Source organism: Anastrepha ludens, chromosome 6 (genome assembly GCF_028408465.1).
Source record: "Anastrepha ludens isolate Willacy chromosome 6, idAnaLude1.1, whole genome shotgun sequence".
Lineage (NCBI taxonomy): Eukaryota > Metazoa > Arthropoda > Insecta > Diptera > Tephritidae > Anastrepha > Anastrepha ludens.
The window spans coordinates 106,301,838-106,328,536 of NC_071502.1; the positions used below are offsets into that span (position 1 = coordinate 106,301,838).

Here is a 26,699-nt window from a genome sequence, read left to right on the forward strand (position 1 = left end):
TGCATGCCGAGGGCCGACCGCTATTAGAAAAATATTTTTCTTAATTTTGGTGTTTCGCCGAGATTCGAACCTATGTTTTCTCTGTGAATTCCGAATGGTAGTCACGCACCAACCCATTATCTTACTACACATATATACTCCAGAGCAATAAAATAGGTGTGCGACATTTTTAGCAGTTTGGACTCTTTTACTTTTATTTATTTAGTACCTATTAATTTGTTATAAAAAGTTTCAGTGATTATAAAACAAAAGTCAGATAAGCCGTTTTTTCAAAAATTTGGAAAATTAGTAAAATTCCACAATTTCTCACCAAAATTTTGCAATAAATCTTTAAATGAGAGTTTCTGCAATAATTTGTGGTACGCAGTTTTATAGATCAATCAATTTTAGTACAATTATGTGAAAGTTGATTTTGGAGAATTTTGTTTTGCTGCTGTTGCTAGCCAGCATGCGAAATTTGTTTATATTTTCCGAAAAGTGATAGAGATAGGGGTTTCATATATGTCCCAAAAAAACATTCTAGTACTTTTTGCTTTTTTCGTAATTTGTTTTTATCAAACCAAACCTTCTGTGTAAAAAAAAAGTTTTTGTTTTATTTCAGTTTTGATTTTTTTTTAATTTTTAATTAATAGGCTTTCGTAATTTCTAGTTTTTAACTATTTTAGTTAACTTAATTTGATCACGGGTACTAGCTATTTCAAGAAAAAAAATGTTAACATCGTTGCATTCTTTCAAATCTTTCTACTGGTAACTATTTTTTTAAAAGCTCACTCTCTTAATTTCATATTCCAATATATCAAATTCTGTCAACTAAGTAAATTTATTAAGAAAATCCTTAGCTCCCCAAACTTCTTTAGCTACCTACTACTGCTACCGGCAGCTTTCAACAAACAAAAATTTATGAAAGCCAGCTGTCGGAGTAGCCTGCTGATGGAAATCTCAATAAAAAAACACCACCAAAACCACTAAAGATGCTTTAGAGAATAACTTAGTTTAATATGACAAAAAACAAAATAAAATAAAAAAAATTCAAGTTTAAACATTTTTATAAAATAAAAGGTGTACATATAAGTTTCGTAGCAACGTTTAGTCACCAAGAAACTTTGCACAGCATAGTTGCTGCTTGTTTTACCACTTTCTATGGCTTTACTACTTTTTAGTTGACGGCACCCATTTTCTGCATGGCGTTCTTTATAGTTTACGCTCTCAAGTTTTTGGTTTTTTACATTTATTCGCCAGCAGAGCGCAAATTTTTCCTTTTTATTCCACATACTTTTTCGAGCTCTTCACACAGAAGTTGAAAGTTTCTTTAGCATACTTTACGGCGATTAAAAGTTTTTGCCATATAGTGCCACACTAACACATGTGAACGTACACTCAGCAAGTGACTACTGATGGAAACTTATTTCTTTCTTCATATCCTGGCGGTCGCTTACACTTAGAGCTATCTACATAGGTGAATATGCAATAGTATGAATTTATGAACCAACCAACACAAGCGGGACTGCCTGTTTTCTTATGGAAGCAAAAGAAAAAAAATTAAATAAAATAAAAACATTTAACGATAACAGTTCTCAACGTTTATATGGTCAACTTTGGAACTCCATTTGATAAATGCGCTACCGTTAAAATTCCGTTGGGGAATTGTGTAAAACTTTCGACTTCTAATCGAATTAGCTGCATACTTTAAGGAGTTAGTAATACTTGTGTGAATGGTGCCGAAACAGAAGATGACTAGTTAGTTTGTGGTGATTTATTTGCAAGGCAGAAGATAATTGATTAACTGCCGTAGAGACAATAGATGATGGCAATTTGAGATGGAATTATTTGAAGCAGAAGCAAACAACTGGTGACGACGGCTAGGATATTGGAATATGAAAAAGTTGGCTCTTCGATTTTGCTTTTACGAACTATTTAACTTGTACATGTAGATTGTATTAGGCAAAGTTGATATCATTTAATTTGAATTAATTTTTAGAGAGAACAGCCAGCCATGTTTCTATGTGCTAAAAAATGACAACTCAGAGTTGTTCATAGATAGTTAGGTCGGGCAGATAAACGTAGAGGTCCATTAGGTAAACGAAGAGAAAAATATTCCCACTTTATTAGAAGGCGGTTAAGTAAAACAAATGAGCTCGTGAGCAAGAGCAGATATTGAACTAAGCGAAGAGATCTCCTCATTCCTCGTTCGAAGGATAGACGAAACTATATCGCAGCTGTGCAAAGCTGATCCAATACAGGCTAGAAGAATTACACATAGACGCCCATTCAAATTAAGGTAATAGGAATGCATTTTTGGAGGAATAACTACCTCATCTAGTGTAAGAAATCAAACAATCGCAGGAGCCATGAAAATTACTGACACAAAAAGTAGCGGCGATGCTGATGCCTGAATGTTAGCCTCGCGAAAGCAAAGCAGCTGAGCAGTTAATGAGGGCTTCCATGTCAAGTGACACAAGTATTTTCGAGAGTGCCGTCAAATCTGTTTGTAGACTTGAGTATCATAAGAAGTAAATTGAAAAAGATTATAATTTTCTGTTTTATTCAAAGTTGAAAATTCTGCTACTTTTTTATTAAGTGAAATATCTTCAGCCCTTTTTAACATTTAACAATTTGTTGGATGAAACATACATTAAAAAACAAAAATTTTCAGAAATTATTTAAAAATTCAAAAATTATATATGAAAAAAAATTTTTTTTCTTCAAAAATTATAATTAAAAAAAAAAACATTTGTTCGAAAAAAAAATTGTAAACTATAAAAGGGGAAAAAATTGTATTTAAAATTAAATTAAGTCGAAAAATTTTGTATATTGTTTATATTTCAAATTCTTTCGAAACATATTTTTTTTACTACAATTTTTGGGAAAAAGTTTTTGTTTTTGTTATTTGTATTTGGATATCTCTGAATGCATTTGAATATTACTCGAAAAGATACGTGAATAGGTATAACTAAGCCTTAGTTTTGGCTATTAATGAAACAAAAAAAAACTCTGGGGTGAGGGGGTGTTTTTCCAAAATGAAAAAAAAGGTTTTCCCAAATTAAATTTTTTCCCAAGCAAATTTTTATAAATACTTTATATTTAACTAAATGGGAGGAGGGGGCGTTTCACAAAAATTTTTTTTTATATTTTCCAAAAATGAAAAAAAAATCTTTGTCCCAAATTAAATTTTTTTCAAAAGAAATTTTTTATAAGAACTTTATTTTTAACTAAATGGGGTGAGGGGACGTTTTTCAAAAAAAAAACTTCCAAAAATATTCCAAAAATTTTTTTTTATTGTATCTTTTTTTAAATATATTTTTTTTTAATTAATTTTTTTTGTTTTTCAAGAAAAATTTTTTTTTTCAAACAAATTTTTCAAAAAAAATTTTTGTAATTATTTAAAAATACTATATAAATACTATATGTCTCTGGAGGTGAGAGGGCGTCTTTCAAAAATTAAAAAAAAAGGTTTTGCCCAAAAATATTGAATAAAAACATTTAATTTCTTCCAAAAAATTATTTTATAAAAACTACGTATGGATAAGCAAATATATTTACTTTTTTTAAAGCTATATATTACACTAAAAAACAAAAATCAGTTTAAATGTTATAAGGAATTGAAGATATTTCACTTTGAAAAATCATATACCAAAATTTTCAACGTTGAATAAATCTCGAAAAAAATTTTTTTTTTTAATATTTTCAAATTCCTTAGTCTACTTCTTGTTCGACTTAAGCTTACAATAGCACTAATTTCCATAAAAACTTACGATAATATTCGAAATAATTCACTCACTTTCCATGGATCCTCTCATGGGCCAGAATTATTTCACCTCCTTATCCTTCTTACAGCTACCGGAGTAGGGAATTGAAGTAATGCTGAGTCTGGCCTGATGGGCACCTAATGGAAGTATAAGATTCAGATTACTCTCACTACTAAAATTTAAATTTTTCCTAGATTTAGTAGTTGGCTAAATCTCTTATAACCTATACGTAGGCAGAACAACTTTGAAGCTTTGCAAGCTACTATTTTCGTTATATGACTCGGGGCTCACTTGTACAAGCGCACGTCGCAGAAAAAGCAAAGCTTTGCCTGGCTAGCTCAACAACCGTGCAAGTTTATTGGGTTGTTTCTGTGATCTGAGACTCGGGTAAGGTTGAAAGCGATATATTTATTCAGATGAGAGGAATCTGATTGGTTGAGATTAAATTGTATTAAAATATTTGTTGCAGCAAATGTTTTCCATTAAAGTTTTAATATATAGAATCTGCGTAGTAATGTAAGAAATTCATACAGATTTCTACTTGTTGCAGCTCATGAAAGTTTTTATATTTTAAATTATTTTTCCGTAAACTAGAGCAACTATTGGGCTCCCAAAAGGGCCTTTGAAGAAGCTGCTTTGAAATAAGCGTATTACTAGAGTTAAAAATACGGTGAGCGCCTAGGTGCTTGAACACCATGGGCTGGTATAGAATACATAGGTCTGGACTCCGTGTAGTATCCCAAAGCGCCGTATTCAGGTCTATGTATACTCGGAGAATTGCCTGCAGTCACTTCAATTTCATGAAGCTTTTGAGTAAATTTTAATGAACTTTTAATTAATTTATTACATTGTTTCATAAACAAATACAAATATTTTACTCGAAGCACAATTTTTTTCAAACGAAGCTGTCACATTTCTATTTAGCAAACAACAACACGTTACAAAAAGAAGAATTTTCATGGCATTTAGATAAACACTATAAATGTTAATATCCACCTAGGCGGAAAAAGCAAAAACAGCAAAAAATGGGGACAGCTGTTGAATCCGCTAATGCCTTGTTGACATGAAAAGCAATAAATTGTAGACGAAGTTTTCGAAATAAAAAAAATTTGTGAAAGTCATTCACAGGGAAAATTTAAGAAATATTTCGAAAATGCGAGGTATTTGTGGAAATAAAAAATGGAAGATACATTCGAAACAAATTAACAAAAACAGAAAAAAATATATATATGAACTGGAAATTTCACAAAAGTTAAAGTGTAAAAAAATGTTTAAAAACAACAAACACAAACTGAAAAATATCTAATATAGGAAATACCATCGCCTCCGGTACGTGCGACCTACTGCGCGTGAAAATTTATTAATTGGCATTTAAATAAGTTGCACGAATTAACATGTTAATAATTTAAGAGCCAAGATTGCCAAGCAATGCCAGGCGAACGACATAATAAATTGGCCAAAGTTTTGAAGTAGAAGTGCGCAGAGGGCAGTGGGCGCTAAAATAGCAAAACAGCAGTCGCCCTATCGTAGGTGGCGGAACGCACAATGCTGCAAAGTTTCCAACAGTTTAAAATTCACTTTGTCATAAAATGAAAATGTTGCCAAGAATTGCTATAAAATATAAATGAACGCGGCACATACAGATACACACACACAGAAGTGTAAAGGTAAAATAAACACACACACACACACACATAGGTATATAAAAAAGTTGGAAAAAATTTATAAATAGTTAGTGGGAGCAACAGCAGCGTCAACATAATTTTCCAGCAATGAAAATTATCGATTTAATAGCCAGGCAGCAAGGCCTGCAGTGCCAGCTGGTGGGCAGAAGGTGTGCGCAAGATTTTTATAGCGGGAAAGGCGTGGAGGAGAGAGAGGAAAATTGAAGAGCATGAATGTGTGTATGGAGACGACTACTATCACAAAATTTGTATTCTATTAATTGTGGGAACCCAACGAGAGGTAGTAACGCCGGTCTGAGGTGGTTTTCTAAAGCTTTCAATTTCTCCAACTTATCTACGTAGTGGTAGTGAGTAACGCAATAAAAACACTATGCAACTGCATTTATGGGGCGCAATACTTCCAGTTCTGGATCTAGAGACCTAGACGCATATATTGGAGTAAAAACTCAAAAGCGTTTTGAATTCTTTGGTCAAATTTCTTTGCTGCGACTGTTTTTCCAATATTTTGCCAAAGTGTGTTTAGAATAAATGAAAAAAGGAGTTGAAATACCACTCGGGGAGAAATATTTTGTTAAGGTGCATATTGTAAAATTTCTTCGGGAATAATTTTGGAGAACACTTTAATCCTTTAGCTCTCTTACGAGAGTGTCGTTTTGGCCACTTTTTTAGAAACTTGAAAAAATAGTACATTTTTAAGGTCGCTAGAGGGTTAAAATGTTTTAGAAAATTATTCACCATAAAATTGCACTAAGGGTCTCCTCGGGCAAAATCTTTGTACCTGCTTGCTTATTACAACTTGTCTCACCTAGTAGAAATTGGCACACAGTGAACAGCAATTTTTTCAAAACATGTTCCTTTTGCTTTCCAAATTTTATGGGTAATAAGACACAATAGGTAAATTTAATTAACGCAAAGTGATAGTAAGCATTTCAAGGTTTGACAGCAAAGAAACAGCACTCCAATCGGTGAAGTAATTTTTAATATGTAGCAGTTCGAAAATAATTTTAAGATTTTTTAAAACAAGTTTTAATGCTTCCCTGCAATTCTATGCAAAAGTATTTAAAAAACCTTCCAGGGGTTATTAACTTCAGAATTAAAAAAAAAACCCTATGTACATCAGAGACATCTGTGCACAGTCATTAGCGCACATACAAGTAGAAATTTCTGCGTCAAATTAAAATGTTTCATCTTAATTCAAATAAAACTCGGTGTAAATTTTTTCCACTAAAACCTGCGGATAAAAAATTTGTTCCCCCTTTTTCAAATATTCGTAATAGTGACAACAAGCTGGTCCATTAATGATGTATATTACGTTCACACAAAAATAAACAATAACATAAAATTGCAAATACCAAAACAACGGTGGCAAATTCTAAGTATATGCACTGATTAGCAGAAACTTTGCAGACATTAAAAAATGTGCCCGAGCAGACGTAGAAAAAAATGGCAGATGAGCTGTAATGAAATTTGCGCAGCAGTGAGCGGAGCGAAGCGCCAAAGCTGGCGACCAGACCCAGGCCAAATAATTTGCTCAAACTATTCATAGAGTGCGTCTGCGAATTCCAAAGCCACACGCTGCAACTTGCAACAGGAGTGTGTGGTAAGGCGAAAAATGCAACAATGATGTTGCTGACAAAATGAATTCGCGAGCAGTTGCAGCACAAAATCCAAAGAAAAAAAATTAAAAAAAAAACTTAAAAATGAACAAAAAAATAGGGTTATACCAGCGCCAAGATTTGTCTTTTGCTCTACAACCTCACACAATAGTTCGCTATTTTCGTCTGCTGATGCGCGAGCTGCCAACTAACTCACGACTCAGCGTGTGCAAGGCGGCTGTGTGTGGCAAATGTTGCAGAAGCGCGACAAGCACTTGTCGGTTGTCGCTTGGAAAAGTCTGCGACTAACACAGACGTCTATTGTGTCTACCTCGCCGTCTGCTCTGCTACTTGCAACATGCAACTTATGTGTTGAAAAAAGCAAAAGAAAATAATAGCAATTTTTGCTGCAGCTTTGCTTTTAGCTTCTGGTGCTGCTAATGTTGTTATTGCTGTTGTCGGTGTTGCATAAATGAGTTGAGTGTCGCTCAGTGACAACAGCAATAATGTTTGGTAATGTTGCAGGAAAACAAGTACCTTTAATTCTTGTTTTTGTTGTTGTTGCTGCTGCTGTTGCACTTGTGTGCAAAAATGTCATTGTTCGCTGATTTTATGGCGCATGAAAAATAAGGCAATAAAAAATATTAAATTACTAAAAAATTTGCATCATGGGGAATTGGCAATTACTAAGTATTTGCAACACGGAAGCATTTCACACTTCAAGTGTGGCATGTGGAATGTTGCATGGAAATTGATGGATTAGGCAAAAGAAACAAAAAGGAGATATAGTAAAACTTCACACGGCGGCCTGATATTTTGTGAATCTGAGGAGGAATTTTTTTTAATTTTTTCGACGAAATAAAAATTTCTTTTTACTTTTCTTTATTTTTACTCGGTTTTTAAGACTTTGCTAATTTCAAAAATATAACAGTAAATACTTATGCGAGGTGTAAAATTTTTATGCTAGTATAAAATTTTTAACTTAAAATAAGTTCAATTTTCATTTCAGCTTTCCATGCGAAGGTGGCGAAAATGCTATCAGGTAAAGCGGGGTTTCAATAGATGTGCTCTAGTTTTGATAGGTATTTTGCTTATGAATCGTTGGACTTCAGAAGCCCCGCCAGCTGCTTTAGCCGACAATAGCGATATGTTAAAAAAACGGGCTTTGATGCGAGTTGTTGCGAGACTCTCGTCCACCGGAGTGAACGACAGTACTTGGCGATGAAGTCTCTCTCCCACAACAAATCCAACACCGAATTTGCACTCCTTTACATGACAGCTGTAGTACGCTTTTCTTGCCTGGTCCCATCCATCGCATCTCTTGAATGGCAGTGATGTCAGCCTTTACTCTCACGAGGACATCAACCAGCCGGGCAGTGACACCTTCCCCATTAAGGGACCGGACATTCCAGGTGCATGCCCTCAAATCGTAATCCTTATTTCGTTTGCAGTGGTCGTCATCAGTATAGGGAGGTCTCATCCGAGGCTTTTTTAATCTTTTCATTGGGAGGGATTTTTAAGTAGCTGGTCCCAAATTCAGCGCACAACCATCCTGGAATGTTTCGTCTTCTCACGTTAGCTCATTCCCGAACGGATGTTCGGAAGCTTGCCAGTAGAACCGTGAAAGGCGATCAGTAACTTTGCCCAGTTGTAGATAAGAGAGTTCATATCTGAAATCGACCACATACGTATATTTGTATTATCAAGAAGCGGTCAGCTATTGTCTGGACTGCTGATTAAATCCAGTGGTTATACTTAGTTTTTTCAATTCACTCTTCTCTACAAAAGTTTTGCAATTTGCTGATAATAACTTTAAATTTTAAATTTGAAAATTGTGTTTCATAAATCATGGAAATGTTCGCGGATTTGCACAAAACCAGTATAAACTAAATAAAATTAATTTTTGATAATTTTTTCGAATTTTTAAATAACAACCGTTCTTTATATTACCCAACATTGGATTGAAAATGAGAAAAAGTAATCTAATATTTTTAGAAAATTACATTCTGTCAAAAAATATCGGGTCATTTAAAAAGCGGGCGTTGCACATACATATGTCTAAATTTTTTTTGCTGGAATGTTGATTCAACTGTCCTCTCTAGTGTTGAAGAGTTTGAGCTTAATCTGTAAATTATATTGTTTTTGGCATTTAATTATATCAGCAAAGCGCAAGTGGGCTCTGCGATTTTCACTATGGATAAAAATATCGAACAAAGAATTTGTCTTAAATTTTGTGTTTTGAACGTGATTTCGTGTGCCGAATCATTGAAAATGTTGCAGTAAGCATATGGCGACTGTGCTTTATCAAAAAAGCGTCTCTAAGAGTGGTATAAGGCTTTTGCAGAGGGTCGAGAAGTCGTGAAAGATTTGCTCCGATCTGGTCGCCCATTAACGTCTTCAATGGATGAAAACATCAGTTGAAGACAAGGAAATAATGCTGGAAAATGATCATTTAAGTTTGAGGGAGGTAGTCTGTGGCCATAGCGTGTCTCACGAATCAATTCGCAACATTTTGTACCATCAATTGGGCATGAGCCGTGTGGCTGCTCGACTCGTCCCAAGAGAGTTGAATTTCTTTCAAAGAATTCATGGGAAGAAGGTGGCTGAAGACATGCTTGAACAAGTGAGTTCGAACCGAACGTTTATCCAGCGTATCATAACAGGTCAACTGACGTCTGAATGGCGGTATCCACATGAGTCGAAACCCAAAAAAAAACCTCGTCGAAGTCGGTCAAAAGTAAAAGTCATGCTACTTCGTTTCTTTGATTATCATGGTTTTATGCACTCGGAATTTGTGAGTTCGTTCCAAATTGTTCTACGATAAATAAAGAATATTATTTGGAAGTTATGCGACGTTTAAGAGAGAATGCGCTTAGGAAACGGCTCAATTTGTGGAAAGAAAACTCATGGATCTTGCACGATCTTGCATGATAACGCACCGTCTCACAGGGCTCATATTGTGACCCCTTTTTTGACCAAGAACTCGACAAATATCATCGAACAATCACCGTATTTACCGGTTTTAGCGCCCTGTGACTTTTTCCTTTTCCCAAAACTTAAATTGCCACTCCGAGGACGCCGCTTTGAGTCGATAGAGGCAGAGGCGATTAAGCAGAATTCGCTGAAGAAGATCTCTATTTTGAAGGTGGCAAAATAAATTTTCTTGATTAAACAATTATTTTTCGTTTTAATGAATAATGCCCGGCACTTCTTTGACAGAATGTATATAATTTTAAGTGTAAAAAAAAAATTTAAATTAAAATTTTATAAAAAAACACCATTTTTTCAATATTGGCAGCTATTGAATAAAATTATAACAAATATACAATATATTTTTCCACTTACATATATATATAGTTACTTTCTCCGAATTTCCATAGAAGCTTCTACAAAAATATTAGCCAAACAGTAAATTATTTAATTAAATTATGTTCATTTTTGTATATCCCAGAGTCGTTTAAGGGTTCAAGCTACTTTTCCATTCATCATTTAAGGCCTTTTTGTATTTAGAGAACAGCTTTCCCGAATTTGGAATGGATTGGTTATGAATTCTGGGGGAGCTATTCATTTTATGACGCGAAAAAAATTACCTTAAAAATGGAACTCCAAGACTCTAAAAATCGTATATAATCTAGCATTTGCGACCCACATAACATAACAGCACTGCTATCCTGCAAATCACAAATGAGAGCGCTCTACTGCTGTTAATGCCTACGGAATGCAGCTCAAAGCAAGGCTATGTTAGCGACTATACAAAAGTATGAATGTTAATGTTAATGTAAGTGTGGGTTCGTATGCTAAATAACAACTATGTACAAATTGTGGAGTAACAATGTGGGGATTTATGTTAAGCGGTTTATGTTACCGCAAATGAATATTTACATACAACAACTAATATTGCTGTTAGCACTCACTTTTGCATAACTGTACACGTACATAATTATGTACTATATAAAAACTGCAGATGAATTCAGTATTAGGATGTAATTTTAATTCAATTTCTATTACAATGGGCCACATCAGAGGTCGCAGTGCATCATTGAGAATATTATAATTAAAAAAGTAATTTTTTAGTAGCGTTGTCACTTATTTGTTAGAATAGGTTAGGCTAAATTAAACTGGTTGGCTTCCAGTCACGCTTAGACCGGTTCCGTCCAGCGATACCAGATGAAGTTCAATAATTATGTGATTTTTTAAGGGGGAAGCCTGGTTTATAAGGTCAAAAAAGTTTTAAGCGATTCCTAATATATTTAAAAATATTTACACAAAGTTACAGAGCCTAATTCTCAATATTTATTTAAGTTTATGAATTACAATTCTTACAGACTATTATACAAAAGTTGCTTAGATTAAACTACAAATATATTAAAAAATAAATAAATAATTGGCGCGTACACTTCTGTTAGGTGTTTGGCCGAGCTCCTCCTCCTATTTGTGGTGTGCGTCTTGATGTTGTTCCACAAATGGAGGGACCTACAGTTTCAAGCCGACTCCGAACGGCAGATATTTTTATGAGGAGCTTTTTCATGGCAGAAATACACTCGGAGGTTTGCCATTGCCTGCCGAGGGGCGACCGCTATTAGAAAAATGTTTTTTATTAATTTTGCCTTCACCGAGATTCGAACTAACGACCTCTCGGTGAATTCCGAATGGTAATCACGCACCAACCCATTCGGCTACGGCGGCCGCCCGTACATGCATTTAAAAACTATACTAGCTACTAACTAACTATAATATAGAGTTCAAAAGATTTAAAAATGCTGTTCTTGAAAGCGAGAAATCAAGAAGAACATCATTATTTCCGTAGATACAAAGCCAAAGGTAGGCGAGCGTTAGGTACTTACGCTGTGACGGGACAGCTATAGTACAAGCTTTATCTTCTTTTCTCGACTTTTCATTTTTATGATTTCTTTGAATTGGCGTGCATGAATGAAAAAAAACTAATGAACCTTTTGAAATGAATCATAGCTTGTTCCCTTCAGTATTAAATTCTCTTTTATTTGAACTAACAAAATAGATGTGATTTTTTTTTGATAGAAAGGCATTTTTTTCTTTAAAACCTCCATAAAGTTGAAATTTTGGAATTTCTCCCAGTTTTCTTAGTTCATCTAGAATAAAAAATCATGATTATTAGAAATCCATTTGAATTTTTTGCTTTAGATAATAATTACGAGCTGTATCTTGTACGCCAGTTGGAAACTTCAGCGTTGCAGCGCTCTACTAATTTCTATGTTAAACATTTTTTTCAGCTTATTTTAACCAGTACAAGAATTTTTTATACTTTTTAAATAATCATTAAAAGATAGAAAAAACTTTGCAGTGCTAAATTAATTTAATAAGAGATGCAATTTTTAGATCTCATAAGCCAGGCTCCCCCTTAAATAGTCCATCTGAATGGTGCTCGTTTCTGTAACGAACTTAGGGAGGCATTACCAACCTACTGCTGCGATATCTTCAAATCTATCAAACTGAATAATCTTTTGAATAATTTACAGTTTCTTTACAGTTTCCCTTGAGCCCTGCTCCCTATATTTCTTGTGTGTCTCGCTGTCCGTAAGTTAAGTTTTGACATAAATTCTCACGCAACCATTAAAGCAATTACACTTATTTGTAAGCTCAAAAAGTATTGGAATTGTCTTGCAATATAAAGTAGATATTTCTGCTTTATGGAGAAAAAGTGTCGGAACGTAACGGAGCTGAAATGTCGTTATACTTCGGTAGCTGAATCGACTAAACAGGCGAACTTTTAAATATCCTGGAAAAACGAAAAAAATGTCAACTGAAAACAGAAATTTTGAACCTTTCAGCTTCAAAAATTTATTGTTGTTAAGTGTTTAGGTAGCGAAGTCCTCAACCATCTAAGCGATTCTTCTGGCAAAAAAATGTGAAACACAGATGGCGCTCCAAGCAGTAAGAAAGCGTTGTTCCTCAGCAACGACAGGTGGGATTTCCCACCATTTAGGACTGGGTGGTAGCGGCAGGCTAATCACCTACCCTGTCAGAAATCAAACAGATTAACGAAACGAATTGACTAAGGAAAAAAAAAAAAATTTTATAAGTGATAAATATCGGGTGTTTTGCTGCATTAGAACATATCGAGGAACATAGAGGTTTGAAAGCTGAGAATGGCAAACTGTTTTCACATTTCTTTTCAATAAGGTTTGGCAAGTTATCACGAATCGTTTAACGCCATAACAACGCTAAAAAATTGTGGAAATTTACTTAAAAAATAATAATAATAATAAATACATCTGTTCGCGAAATTCAAAGAGCGGAGTGTTGAACAAAACGCGGAAATGTCAAGTCATGGCAGATTTTACGTAAGGATCTTAATTTACGTGCCTATAACATACAACTCGTGCATGAATGGGAGGCAAATTACTTCTGTTTGCGCCGTATTTTTGCTGATTGGGCTTTTTTGGATTTATTGCTCTGATCCCAATGGAAAAAGTTGTCAAAAATTGAGCTGATGGAGTGAACTTTATAATACGCGGCCTCGACGGATATATGCCGGATATCATATTAAAAAAAAATAAATACCATTTAAGTATCTACCAGATTATCATCGTAGTTATCAAAATTTAGCGTTACAACCCGGATTGGTTTTTGCCTTCTCTACCAGATTATAATAAAAAATAATCCATTTCAAAAATATTTCTGTTTTGCAATATTATTTTAAGTTCCTTTGGTATTAGCGGCTTCGGTAGTCTAGTGTAAATGCACTAGCCTGCCATCCCACAAGTTGTGGTTGTGAGGTCCTCAAGCCCAAAAACGAATCCTTTCCATCACTTACATCCTTCCTCCCGCACAATAGTCAGCGCATTATTTGCTTTCTGGCTGCTAAAAAAACAAGCAAAAACAAAGAAAAGCAGACAGTTATACATTGCATCAAGTGGCGCCAGCAAGAGGAAGCGGAAGCCGCGGTAATAGCGCAAACACACCACTTTAGCGAAGCCCTCAACCATCTGTGCGATCCTTCTGGCAGAAAAATGTGACACACAGATGGGGCTCCAAGCAGTAAGAAGGCGTGGCTCCTAAGCTACGACAGGTGGGCATTTCCATCACTTAGTACTGGTAGCGACAGACTAATCACCTACCCTGTCAGAAACCAAATAGATTAACGAAACCAAGACAAGACAAGTCTTGTCGAGGCCCTATGCTCCCGAGAGGAGTAAACAAGGAAAAGAAATAAAATACATTAAATATTTCAACTCATACGCAAGCGAAATCGCAGATACCAGCTAATTAAATTTTTTTTTAGGTTAGGTTCCGTAAGGGTTAAACATTTTTATAAATTTCAACCACTGATCCTATTAAAGCAGCGATTTCTATTTCAACTTCAACAACTCCATTTATGCACTGTTTAAATTCTTGCGCTTGCCTCACTCGGACACTGCAACCTTTTTATGCTTTTGTAACAGAGCTTTCCACTTTTTTGTGCTGTGAAAGCAATGCGTACAATTTTTTAATAGAAAAAAGCACAACGGCGCCTGTGGCAATTCTAGCTGCAACTGCAGCACTCTGCATTTTTTCTCAGCCTGGCTGGCAAGTAAGATATCTACTATGGCAACCATAAATCTACTTAAGCAATAACAGCGGCAGCACACGCTGCAGCAAAAGTGCTGCCAACAGGCACAAAATGTGGCGGGAAAGCAGCCAACATTTGAAATTTACCAACTGGCTGCAGCGCTCCAAAAAAAAACTCACAAAAAAAAAAAGGAGTAGCTGTAGAAAAGGAACTGCGCTTGGCAATAGTGTTTGTTGGAGAAAAGGCGGTAAGGACTTAGTTGCAGGCGGAGAGTAGATATACTCGTATTTGGATACCGCTTTATTTGCGGCAGGTTCACTCACTGCAGCCAACTTTTTGTGGCTGCGCCACAATTTAGATGTTTCACGCTGTTTTTTCGGCACACTACTAATGCGCTACTGCAAATAGTTTTATAGCAGATTTTTATAAATGTCACAAAGCAGTAAAAAAGCTGGAGGTCAGCGATATTGCGATTTATAAACAAGCAGTAAAAATTGTCAACACTAGTCAACTGCCTCGAGGCATCGAAGTGCAGGAGAATAGCGTGCATTTCCACTACTTAAAAACACTTAAAAAGAGCTCGAATATTTTTTTTCGTTTTTTTTTTTAAATACGTCTCAAGTTTTCATACCTTGCCAATCGAATTGCTTCAAAAACTTGTGAAGCGTAATAAGCCCATGAGCGCCATTTCACACAGCGCCATGTCTGCCCCAAAAATCTCACAAAAATTGCGCGCTCCAACTGCGTTCGAGGCTCTTTACCTCAAACAGGCGCCCACTGCCTAATTCGCTTTCCATATTTCATCTTCCAGTTGTCAGCGTTTTTAAGTCTTCCACTTCACTGATGGCGGCTCTATTTCAGTGTTCATTCGTCCATTCACTCTAAGTGGCATTCACTCATTTACGTTTCATTGATTGCTGTAGAGGCGCAATTTTCACCGGCGTTTTTCATGATTTTCCAATTAAAATGTAATAATTTTATTGCAGTCCACGTCAATTCTGTGAGCTCCACGCCATATCTCTTCACTTACAAGCACTGTGATTACGTAGTTGGCTGCAATGAAAAATGTCGCACTAAAGTGGGTCAACATCGATTATTTTTTCTTAGGTCAAGTGCGGGCAGACTTTTTCGATTGTGCGTTGCGTGGCAGCAGTAAGTGAAGTTAAAAGGAGATCGGACGTGGCACTTTATTGAGGATTTTGTGGAATTTGTGTTGAGAAGGCTACTAAAAATCATTTTGAGACACATTTTTTAATAGTATTTATGTGTGGCGTATTGATGATACTGCCGCATAAGCCCCTGCGCGATATTTATGACAGACTTCCATACACTGCAATATTTGGTGTGCTTTTGGTTGTTGCTACCCAGATGAATGGGGCTACAATTTTATTCAGCCTACGAATAACAGACGGAGTTTTGTGAAAATCTTTTCCATCGTAGAAATACGCCTTAAAGTTCGGCTGAGCGCCTAGTACTGCTCAAGAAAACTTTTTAATATTCTATGTCCCCAATTGGCGGCAGGCTAATCACCTACGCTGTGAGAAATCAAATACATTAACGAAACCAACGCAATTCAAGTCTTGTGGAGGCCCTATGCTCCCAAGAGGGGTGAACAAGGAAAAAAAATGTCCGCAATTGTAACTTTTTACCAATATTTACAGAAATTATACATATCTCGACTAAAAAAAAAAAACAAAAAACTTTCAACGAAGCTCATCAATTTTTTTTCTGTGCTGGCTGCCAACTTTTTAATGCTTCAGTAAACTGACCGATTTTGGTTGGAATATCTCGGTAAGCGCTCACATGAATTTTACCACCAAACTTTCCAAGTAATTAACCACGCCAGTGTGTTACTAGGTCTAAATAGAGCTTCGAGCAAGTAAGTGAGCCCGGATGAACTTTAATAAGTGAAAAATTTACATGCATTCCCTGTATGTATAAGTGTGCACGTGTGTATAGGTGTGCTTACATATGAAAATCAGCTTAGAGCAAAGCAATTTGCCAACAAGTTTCACCTTAATTTCCTTTTTGGCAAATAAAGCAGAAAGGATCAGTAGGCGCAAGGCAACAGGAAAGCCAAGCAACGGCAGACAGTTAACCCCAAGCCGTTGGTCGACGGCAGCTAAAGCCAATAACCGACGTAGGCAGCGCAAAAAGCACTGGCGAGCACGGCAGGTCCAAGTGAGTTGAAAGTTGGCATGGCTGTCTATAGAGGCCACAAGCATTGTGGCAGCGACAAAGCACAGCGGCGTAAAATAATTTTTGTTGCGCCTAGCAAAAAGTTCTTTTTTCCATTTGTGTTATCAGGCTTTTAAATTTGTATGTATCCTATTAAATGCATTTTTTGTAACTCCCTGCCCTTCTTTTTTGCTATCTAGAGCTCGTTCGGCAGCCAGCGGCGTTGGTTATAAAAACGGTTTGTTTGTTTACTTCCGCCAAAGGTTTTTTACACACACACAAAAAAAATATTTTCACTAGCTTTCGGGCAAGGGTTGCCTGTGCCAAGAAAAACAGAAAAAAATATTAAAATTATGAAAAGAACGAATGAAAAAGTATCTTTATTAAAAGGTATGAAAAAAAGTGAAGAGCAACACTTTGCTGCTCTCGCTGCGGCTACTGCGTGACCACTGGCGATGTGGTGGTTGTGGAGAAAATTAAATCAATAAAAGGTACAGGCGCACACGGTTAAGGGATAATAGGAGCTGTGTGGAGATATTCAACTTCCATTAATCCATTTTTTATGTAGATACTGGAGGCTTGTGCACTTGTGTTCACATACCCACCTAGTCACTTTATCTTTTCACAATACTCCCAATATTTTTCATGCCAAATTTTTTATAAAAATATTTATAAATTAAAGCTCCTATGGTTCGTTTGTCGTTTTCAATTTCCTATGCTTTCATTTTGAGTTCGATATCACTGTAATGAGTGATCTATTTTTGGCGTCACAATAGATAGTTGGGCTCCATTTAACATCTTGAATGTAAGTCAACATAGAGCCTTCGAAAAAACTATATTACCACAACATTTTGAACAATTTTGACTACTTTTTCAACTTGCATAATTCTTCATTTAATTTTAAACTAGCTGACCCGGCGAACTTTGTTTTTTTTTTTTGATTATTAAGTTAATTTTTTTATTAATTAAGTATTTCAATGAAGCTTTAATCGATTGCACTCTTCAGTTAAGCACCTCGTGATACACGACATTATCATGTTTTTTTATCAGGTGCAAGAACAAACAACGCAGACGGTTTTCCGATCCGTGAACATGCCACATATAATTGACCATGTGAGAAACATTGATTTTCTAGATTCAGATCACAAACTTTCAAGGATTGGCCTTGTGATTTGTTAATGGTCATGGCGAATGCTAGACGGATCGGAAACTGAAGTCTTTTAAACTCAAACGGAAGATCGGTTGGGATCATCGGGATCCTCGGAATGAGAACTTCTTCACCTTCGAATTTTCCTTTGAGTATCGTCGCGTAAATCACTTTGTTCATCAATTAATTTACCACCAAACTCGTACCGTTGCAAAGTTTTGGTGGGCTTATGTTTCGAAGCATGATTACTACGAAACGCTGCTCGATTCAAATCAGCACTTCATAATTCTCTTCTTGGGAGTCGAAGATGATCTACTTGTTGATCTCTGTTATTCGCTCGACGATTCCGCATTGCCAACCGAGCCGTTTCACGCGCTGGCTTACTTTGCTCTTGTGGTTAAGAAGCACGAAGTCGAGCCATACTAACGCGGCGCTCTTCACCGGGCAATTCCTTGTGCTTCTTCGTTCGTTTCATTCGCAATTTTTCGTATCCTTCTTGCTTACGGCTTTATCGGAACAGGTTTGATCGCGGCATTGATAACGATGATTCCAAGAGAATAAAAATTACTGTGATTATACATATATTTGTGACAAAAATTATATTATCAAATTTTCTACTTAACCATAGACAAAATTACGTTTCGCTGTCATTTGCGTTTTGTTATTCCATATCAGATGCGTTTTTGTTATACCATATTTTCCAAAATTCCAAGCGTTTCAAATATAATTTTTATACACATTTTTTATACTCAGTTGTATAACCTAATAAATTTTAGTCCAATAAAGGGCAAGCTTGAAGCCTCCCAAAAATCGCGCTGACTTCAAAATTTTTTTGTTTTTTTTGCAAAAGGTTGAAAATGCGCAATACCGTCAGTGAAAAAATCAAAAATCAACCAGAATTTTTAGCCACTTCAAACTTGCAACATCAAAATCCAATGGGCTATAAAACTGTATACCCTAAATATTCGGTTTGAAAAGTCACAAATTTTTATGAACATTTCTTAGATTTTTTTAAATCTTATTCATAATTTCAAACATAGATTTTCCTAATATTTTTGTATTGTAGATTAAACAATCTTTTCATAAAAAAATATATAAAAATTAGAAAAACAAAAGTAAAGTAGTAAAAACTGCGCAAAATGTTTTGGTAGTACAGTTTTTTCGTGAGTTGTATGTGCATGGATTCAAGCCAACTCTACACCTGAGAAAATCAGCAACTATGTACCAACAAAAATTATTCTCTCTAAAACTACTTCAACTGACCAAATTGCAACCATTACAGTAAAAAACAAAATTTAACAAGCATCCTCTCTTTTTTCCTATGCTTCAAATGCCACTTTCCCCACATTCCCATTTGACCACATGAAAGATTCTCCTAAAAGCCGACTACGCTCTTAAAAAACACACACACACCCACACTAAAAGCCAGCACTCAAAGTCTTTAAAATGTCATCTTTATGCAGCAAAATTTTCACTTAAATTTCGAATAAAACTTTTTGATAGAATTTATGCCACAACAATAGCAAAAACACGAATTGTACTCTTACAACTGGGTAGTTAACGAAAAGCGGAAAAGTTGTAGAAGCACATACATACACATGCACAAAAGTAGAAGTAGTAGAAGAAGAAGAAGAATAAAGTCACACTAACAAGCGACAAAATGGCAAACAAATAAATAGAAAAACAAATTCAACACAAGGACATGAAAATAGCAAGAGCACAAGAATATACTTTTCGTAACAAATAAAGGTGCCACCATGAATTGTTGTTGGCTGGGAGTCGTTAAGGGGAAATGCTGGTGAAATAACGAAGCGAAGTTTTATTTTTCGGACAACAAAAGTGTCGGTAAAAAAGCAGGTGAAAGTTTAGAAATTAGAAGCGAGAGTGAATGTGTGTCAGTTGAAGGGGAAGTGGGAGGAGGTGGAGTTAGTAAGTTGTAGAGCAAGCGCTAAAAAGCCTGTGGTAGTTGGTGAGGATTTATAAGCAGCAAAAAGGAGATCTAAATTTCGTAAGTACATAAAGACTTTTCAGTGAACTAAGAGAATTTGGTTGTTATAAATCCCAAGCTTAAGTGCAACGCTGCGCAAATAACTGTAAATGTGACTGCTTGAATTTTGCAAAGCTTAAGTGTGGCTCTATACCATTTTCGGATTAGTCAACAAATTTGGATGGAAAATTGCTGAAAGGAAATAGAGATTTACTTGGCATGAAATTTTAAGTCTCAACAGAGCAAACAATGGACTTTCAGCAGCGGAAAGCTATAAAAAAAAAAATGGAAATTGTTTAAAGTCGTAAAGTAGGAGAATCCCCAAATGCATTTTGTTACAGTTTTGATGCAATTGAAAATGCAAGTGAAAGTGGACTATAGCCTCAGGTGCAAAGCTTAAAGTTTCACTAGCCCAGTTCTGTAAAATTCAGTCACAGAAAAAAAAACACACAAAAATCCAAAGCAATATAGCGCGAGTAAGAAACTAAGTGAAGCGTTCGCAAACAAACAAACAACAATATTAACCGCAAGGAAAGTATGTAGCTTGTGAGGTGGCAAAGCAATTGCCAATTGCCAACTCTTGCCACACGCCAACAAAAGTCATGACTAACAAATTTACAAGCACTTGTGACAAGCGAGCTGCGCAAAGGTGCATCAAGATAAAGGAAAGGAGTGAAGGAGAGAGGCAGCCAAGGTAAGTAAATCAATGCAAATATAGTTGGTAAACCAGCGAGAAATAAACTAGAAATTTAGTTTGCTGAAAAGAAGAAAAAAAAAAACAATCCCAACTGCTGGCGTTCGCTGTTTTCTTTCGCACGACAAATGGCGTCCCGCTAGTGCGAGTGAATTAGAATATTTGTTTGCACACAATTGAGTCAACTCTGAGTTTCGCTTTTTGCGCGTTTCAAGTTGATTCTGAAATTTCACTGCGACACTAACGCAAAATTGCATTTTCACATGCAAAAGTTTCAGTTCTCAGCGGGCGTAGACGAGCGCACAATCCAGCTGTAGCCAACACAAAAAAGAGCTTCAATGCCAAAAATATGCATATGAACTTTCAATTTTATTACGAATTGCATGCGCTTCGACAGAAAAAGTTGTAAGCATTTGATTTAATGCTTGGGGCAAAGCTAGAGAAAACTAGGTAACTGCCACTTTTTGCTATTAGGTGTTCCATTAAGGGCGCCTATCTTGAAAGTCTAGAAAAAAACAATATTGGGGACTATTTTTAAGATTCTGAGGTTTTGGTTTTGTTACAGGCGAGCATTTCTGTCTAAGGTATACAAAGAAGAAAACGTGATATCTCTGTTATAAATAAATGGACAACGACTTAAGGGCGGTGGTCTAGAATTAAAAAAAATCGATTTTTTTTTTTTAATATTTCGAAATTATAGGCTAGATTAGCGGCAGGCTAATCACCTCACTACTGAGAGCTAAGAAAGGAAGAGAGACGTATTATCCGACAGAAGAAACGAGAGGTCGAAATACGTGAGTCCGGGTAGCTTTAGATGCTGGCCCTTAGGAACAACGCCCGAAAGTTCTACCAGAAAGTTCGGCGGCTTACAGAAGGTTTCAAGACCGGGGCGTTTTCCTGTAAGAACAAAGGTGATGTCTGAATTTGGTATCCCCACAAAGCTAATACGGCTTTGCAAGATGACGTTGCTCAACACCAGCAGCGCCTTCAGAATTGGGAAGGACCTCTCCGAGCCGTTTGATACCAAACGAGGTTTCAGACAGGGTGACTCGCTGTCGTGTGACTTCTTTAACCTGATGTTGGAGAGCATCGTACGAGCCGCAGAACTTAATCGCTCAGGCACAATATTTTATAAGAGCGTACAATTGTTGGCGTATGCCGATGATATCGACATCGTCGGCCTTAACAACCGCGCTGTTAGTTCTGCCTTCTCCAAACTGGATAAAGAGGCAAAGCGAATGGGTTTGGTGGTGAACGAGGACAAAACGAAGTACCTCCTGTCTTCAAACAAACAGTCGGCGCACTCGCGTATCGCCACCCACGTCACTGTTGACAGTTATGATTTCGAGGTTGTAAAAGACTTCGTTTATTTGGGAACCAGCATTAACACCGATAAAAATGTCAGCCTTGAAATCCAACGTAGAATCTCTCTTGCCAACAAGTGCTACTTTGGACTAAGTAGGCAATTGAGCAGTAAAGTCCTCTCTCGACGAACAAAAGTAACACTCTACAAGGCTCTCATGATGCCCGTCCCATCGTATGGCGCAGAAGCGTGGACGATGACCACATCCGACGAGGCGACGCTTGGAGTGTTTGAAAAAAAGATTCTGCGCAAGATTTTGGACCTTTGCACTTTGGCAACGGCGAATATCGCAGGCGATAGAACGATGGACTGTATGAGCTTTACGACGACATAGACATAGCGCAGCGAATAAAGATCCAGCGGCTACGTTTCCTGGATCATGTCGTCCGAATGGATACAAGTCTTCTCGAGGCCCTATGCTCTCGGGATGAGCGAACAAGGAAAAAATAGGCTTTGCTGTCAAGATTTTGGAAGGATATTCCCAGTACTTTCGATTCTATAGCCGTTTTAGCAGGTAATATGGAACGTACCTACAGTCATAAATAAATAAATAATTTTTTGGGCTTTTGAGTTTCATATAAATAGAAAAGCCAAAATGTACAACACCGTCCATGTTGAATTTTTCGGGCTGGTTAACTTGAGCGCCATTTTTAAAATTTTTGAAATTAAGAAATAAATTTTTTTTTTTTCATTTTTGTATGTAAAAGAATGTAAAAGAAGTTAGATAAAAAGCCTTAACAATTTAGAAGTTTTTCACTTTTTGTATTGTAAAACAAATTCCTGAAAATACCCTAAATTTTCGAGCACTAGACCACCGGAACCCCTTAATAAAATTTTCGCAAACTATTTACGCGTACACGTAGTGGTCCCCACCTCATTTAGATCCAACATAAATATAATTTTATTGACCTCGTATAAGAGCCACGCCCACTTTTTATATGCTAATGCTAAATTTTCGCCCATCCATCTACTGTTATAAGCTATAACTCTCTTTGAGAGTTTATTTGATTCAAGAACACAGCGAAAATTAAATTTTTCTAAAATGTGTGCGGACATGTAATGCTGGACGGGACTGAAGAAAGGCTAACTTCCCTACTTGGGTTCTTTTTTTGTTTATTATAAAACGTTAAAGCCGATGCGCGCAGAATTTTTCATAAGAGAGGATGTAGAGGGGCAGACTTAGGCCAAACGTACCATTATAATGCCAATTGGGAGGGTACTCAACTCCGTCCATTTAGCTTCCCACGTGATGTAATATAAGCAATTTTTTTATGAAACGCTGGAGATCCCGAATATCTATTGCTAAGCGTTAGAAAAAATGCTAAGCGCGAAAAAGTCCCAGAGATAGTTTTCAAAGGTCACGATCTCTTGCTTATCTTCGCAGCTATGACAGAAGTCATTTGAGGGATAGTCGTGCGTCGCCATAAGGCAGTGCTCAGAGGTGACACCCACCATCGCACGAATAGAGCAATCATTGAAGTTAAAAGAGTAAATCCATGACAGAAAGGATATACTAAAGGGGGTTATGTTTGAGGGTTTCGCAGAAGACCATGTGTGACACCTAAACCTGTTCTATCCCCAGGTCTAGCAAAAAAGTGAAAGCCAAGATGTCTGAATCTCAACCCGGTGAGAGCAGGAGTGCTGAGGAGAGAGTGCTGATACGATTTCATCTCATCTTTCAGACAGCGAAAGAACTCGAAGCAATACCAAGTCTCAATGCATGGACACCTAATGGACAATTCTCGGTAATGGGCATCCACTAAATTCGAGAGCTGTGGCTTTTTAGCCTTAGGAGTCTCCTTGAGTGCCTTTGATCTATCCGTGTTCAAAAGGATCTCACGACGTTGCACCAAACCCTCGTTACAATGTTATAAGCCTGATACATACATATCCTTTCACTCGAAATAGCCGGTCTTAATGGAACACCCGACATATGTGTGCACATCCATTTGTATGACATATTAACTTTTTTGTTATACGATTTCACTTGAATCTCCAACGCAAAAACTGATGCATACAACTCAATTTTGCTTCAGTATAGCGCATCTAATGAAAGTGAAGGTGTATTGGGTAAAGAGTATCTCTCTTGCCACTAAAAGCATTGATCAACGCAAAATTTTGTATCAACCTTGACTCTAATTTCGCATTGATTCTCGAATATTTCATTGCCAAACCTTCTTTACAAATGGAAAATTCGTGTTTAACTTTAATTATATTAACGACTGACTATTGAATTTGAAGGTCAGCAGTAGTTAGTAACTGAATAAGGTAGTCGCATAAAAGCGAGATGAATGCCTGTAGGAATCACTGGTACGAAATGCAAAGGGAAGTCGGTTCTTGCAGCCAGATTTTTAAACTTCCAAAATTAAGAAATATAACTGCCATTTGTGGTTAGTACTTTAAGTCCTTGGGTAAATTAAGCCTCGTATGAGTATTTATTTGAGCTGCCCGACTAGTGAAAAGAGGCGGCACTACGAGTTAGTCATGAAATTACTCATGAAATGTCATGAGTTAGTCATTAGTTATAATGAGATTTTCACATAAATTCTTCTGTGGGCTTGAGTGTTTATGTGTTGAGCTTTAAGATTCCTAAAATGAAGTATTTGAGCTGTCGGACTAATAAAAAAAAGTGTCACTTAAGTCAGTTATGAAGTTAGGGGGCGTCCATAAATTACGTGAGATGTTTAAGGAGGGAGGGGGTCGAGTCAAATCTCATCTAATCTTACGTTTTTTAGGGGGGTGGGTCTCGGCAAATATCACGCAATTTTTTTTCTGATTGAAACAAAAAAATTGTACATGCTTAAGATTTAATCTCAAGCGTAATCGTAGTATGATTAAGATCATTCACTAATTCGTTCGAAAGAAAATAATTTCATTCATACTTCGACGTTATACATTACTACTATCAAACCACCATATTTGTTTTATACCAAATAGCTCAATTTAATCTGAATTTGCAGTACAGTGTAGCCCGTCGGTTGTTTTCGCGCCACTATGAGCCGAACGCCCTATTACTCAGGTTGACGTTTGACAATTCTGGACTTTAAAGAACATGACGGAAAATCATTTGCTCCATTTCTAATACGCGTACCGATTCAACCGCTGAATGCCTTCATCAGCACGCCTATTGATCTCTATTGCCCAAGTATACCTGATGATTTAGAGAAAATATGCTGCAGTACATGCGGTATTTACTTCGCATCTATCACAAGAGCTGCAGAGCACAGGAGAGCAGCTCACATTGCACTAGCTAAGCAAGCGCGTATGTTCCGCAAAGTGCGACCCTCACGGATTGTCACAAGACGAGCTAATGAGTTACTGTGCGCAAGCGTCAACGGCTTAGAGTGGCTAGATTAGAACGAAGTTGAAGGAGCACATGATTTTACTGAAAATCATATGGACATGTTGGTCCCAATAGTCTCTCTTGAAACCGCGCATGATTCTCCATGACTGAATTAGAGTAGATATTCTTTTTTTAATCGCAGTAGTTACGATTTAAGTCTTCTATTGTTAACTTCTTATTACACTTATAAATCTCAGCAATATTGATTACTAGTCTTAACTAGTCGTAAATAAAAGCACGAAGCAAATTTTTTTTCTTTTTACAATAACAATCCAACGCGTTTACATAAGAAACCCACATTTTGAAAAATCTCACGTGAGATTGGGGGATGGGGGAGGGGGTTGAATAAAATCTCACGACATCTCACCAGGGGGGGAGGGAGGTTCAGAAAATTGAAAAAAACACCTCATGTAATTTATGGACGCCCCCTTACCCATGAAATTTCATGGGTTACTTGTTAGTTATTATGAGATTTTCATCTAAACTCTTTGGTGAACTTGAATTTTCCATTTGTTAGCGCTAAAATTTGTACAATTATTATATTTTATAAGAGTCATATTAGTATTTATTTTGAGCTACGGACTAGTAAAGAAAGATAGCGCCATGAGGTTACTAATGTTACTACTTAGGTTATGCATGAAATGTCATGAGTTAGTCATTAGTTATAATGAGATTTTTATCTGAATGCTTGTGTGGGCGTGATACTCTTATTTATATTATTTATTTGAGCTATGTAACTCTTGAGCAACGAGTTAGCCCAGGAGTTACCCTTAAGCTTACGTAAGTAGTTATCGCAAGTACAATCGCTATTTTTGAAACTAGAAATATCGCTGTAATACACTAAGAAGAAAAATCAAACTGCCTTTCGTCACTATTTTTATATATATTCTGGTTAATTTTATTAAGTTTAATATTGAATGCAAGTTTTTTTTCTTTTTAATTCGTTTTATTTTCGACTGATTCGCCTCACAATGTTTAGCGTTGTTATTAGTAAATATAAAAAGCAGCCTAAAGTATACAATTTCCAATCACAAAAATTCCTACCATACCTCTTTACGCTCATTTATCGATTAGGTGATTAACTGCGTTATCTGTATAAATCAACACTAATTCAATTTAAATATTTACTTACCCCAAGCATGAGATCTCTCTTATGAATGATGAAGAATGTGCACTCAACGAATGTGTAATTATTTTGATTTAATGAAGATGCAACACTTGAAATGCTGAAATGAGAAATAAGAAATATTTGTTTAAAATTGGAATTATTTTTCATTGAAAATTCCGGTAGATGTATTGAAAATGAGAACTGAAGAAATCCTTTGCATGTAAATAACAAAATATTAATAAGCTGAGTAAATGACTAAACCAAATATATAAATAATATAAATATAGGGTAGCCACACTTTTCATGATCATTTTATTTAAAAAAT

General features: G+C 36.2%; 1 protein-coding gene across 2 annotated transcripts in view; it reads right to left on the reverse strand.

The window, feature by feature from the left end:
• Positions 1 to 26,488, reverse strand: part of LOC128866741 (nyctalopin) — a 110,156-nt gene extending 83,668 nt beyond the window's left edge. Inside the window, exon 1 of one of the 2 annotated variants that reach the window (XM_054107705.1) lies at positions 26,399 to 26,488. The gene's annotated coding sequence lies outside the window, so the exon portion shown is untranslated. Of the gene's footprint in view, positions 1 to 3,778; positions 3,871 to 26,398 lie in introns of those variants that run through there. The other variant, XM_054107706.1, reaches the window with a different exon arrangement.
• Between the last annotated feature and the right edge of the window lie 211 nt (positions 26,489 to 26,699).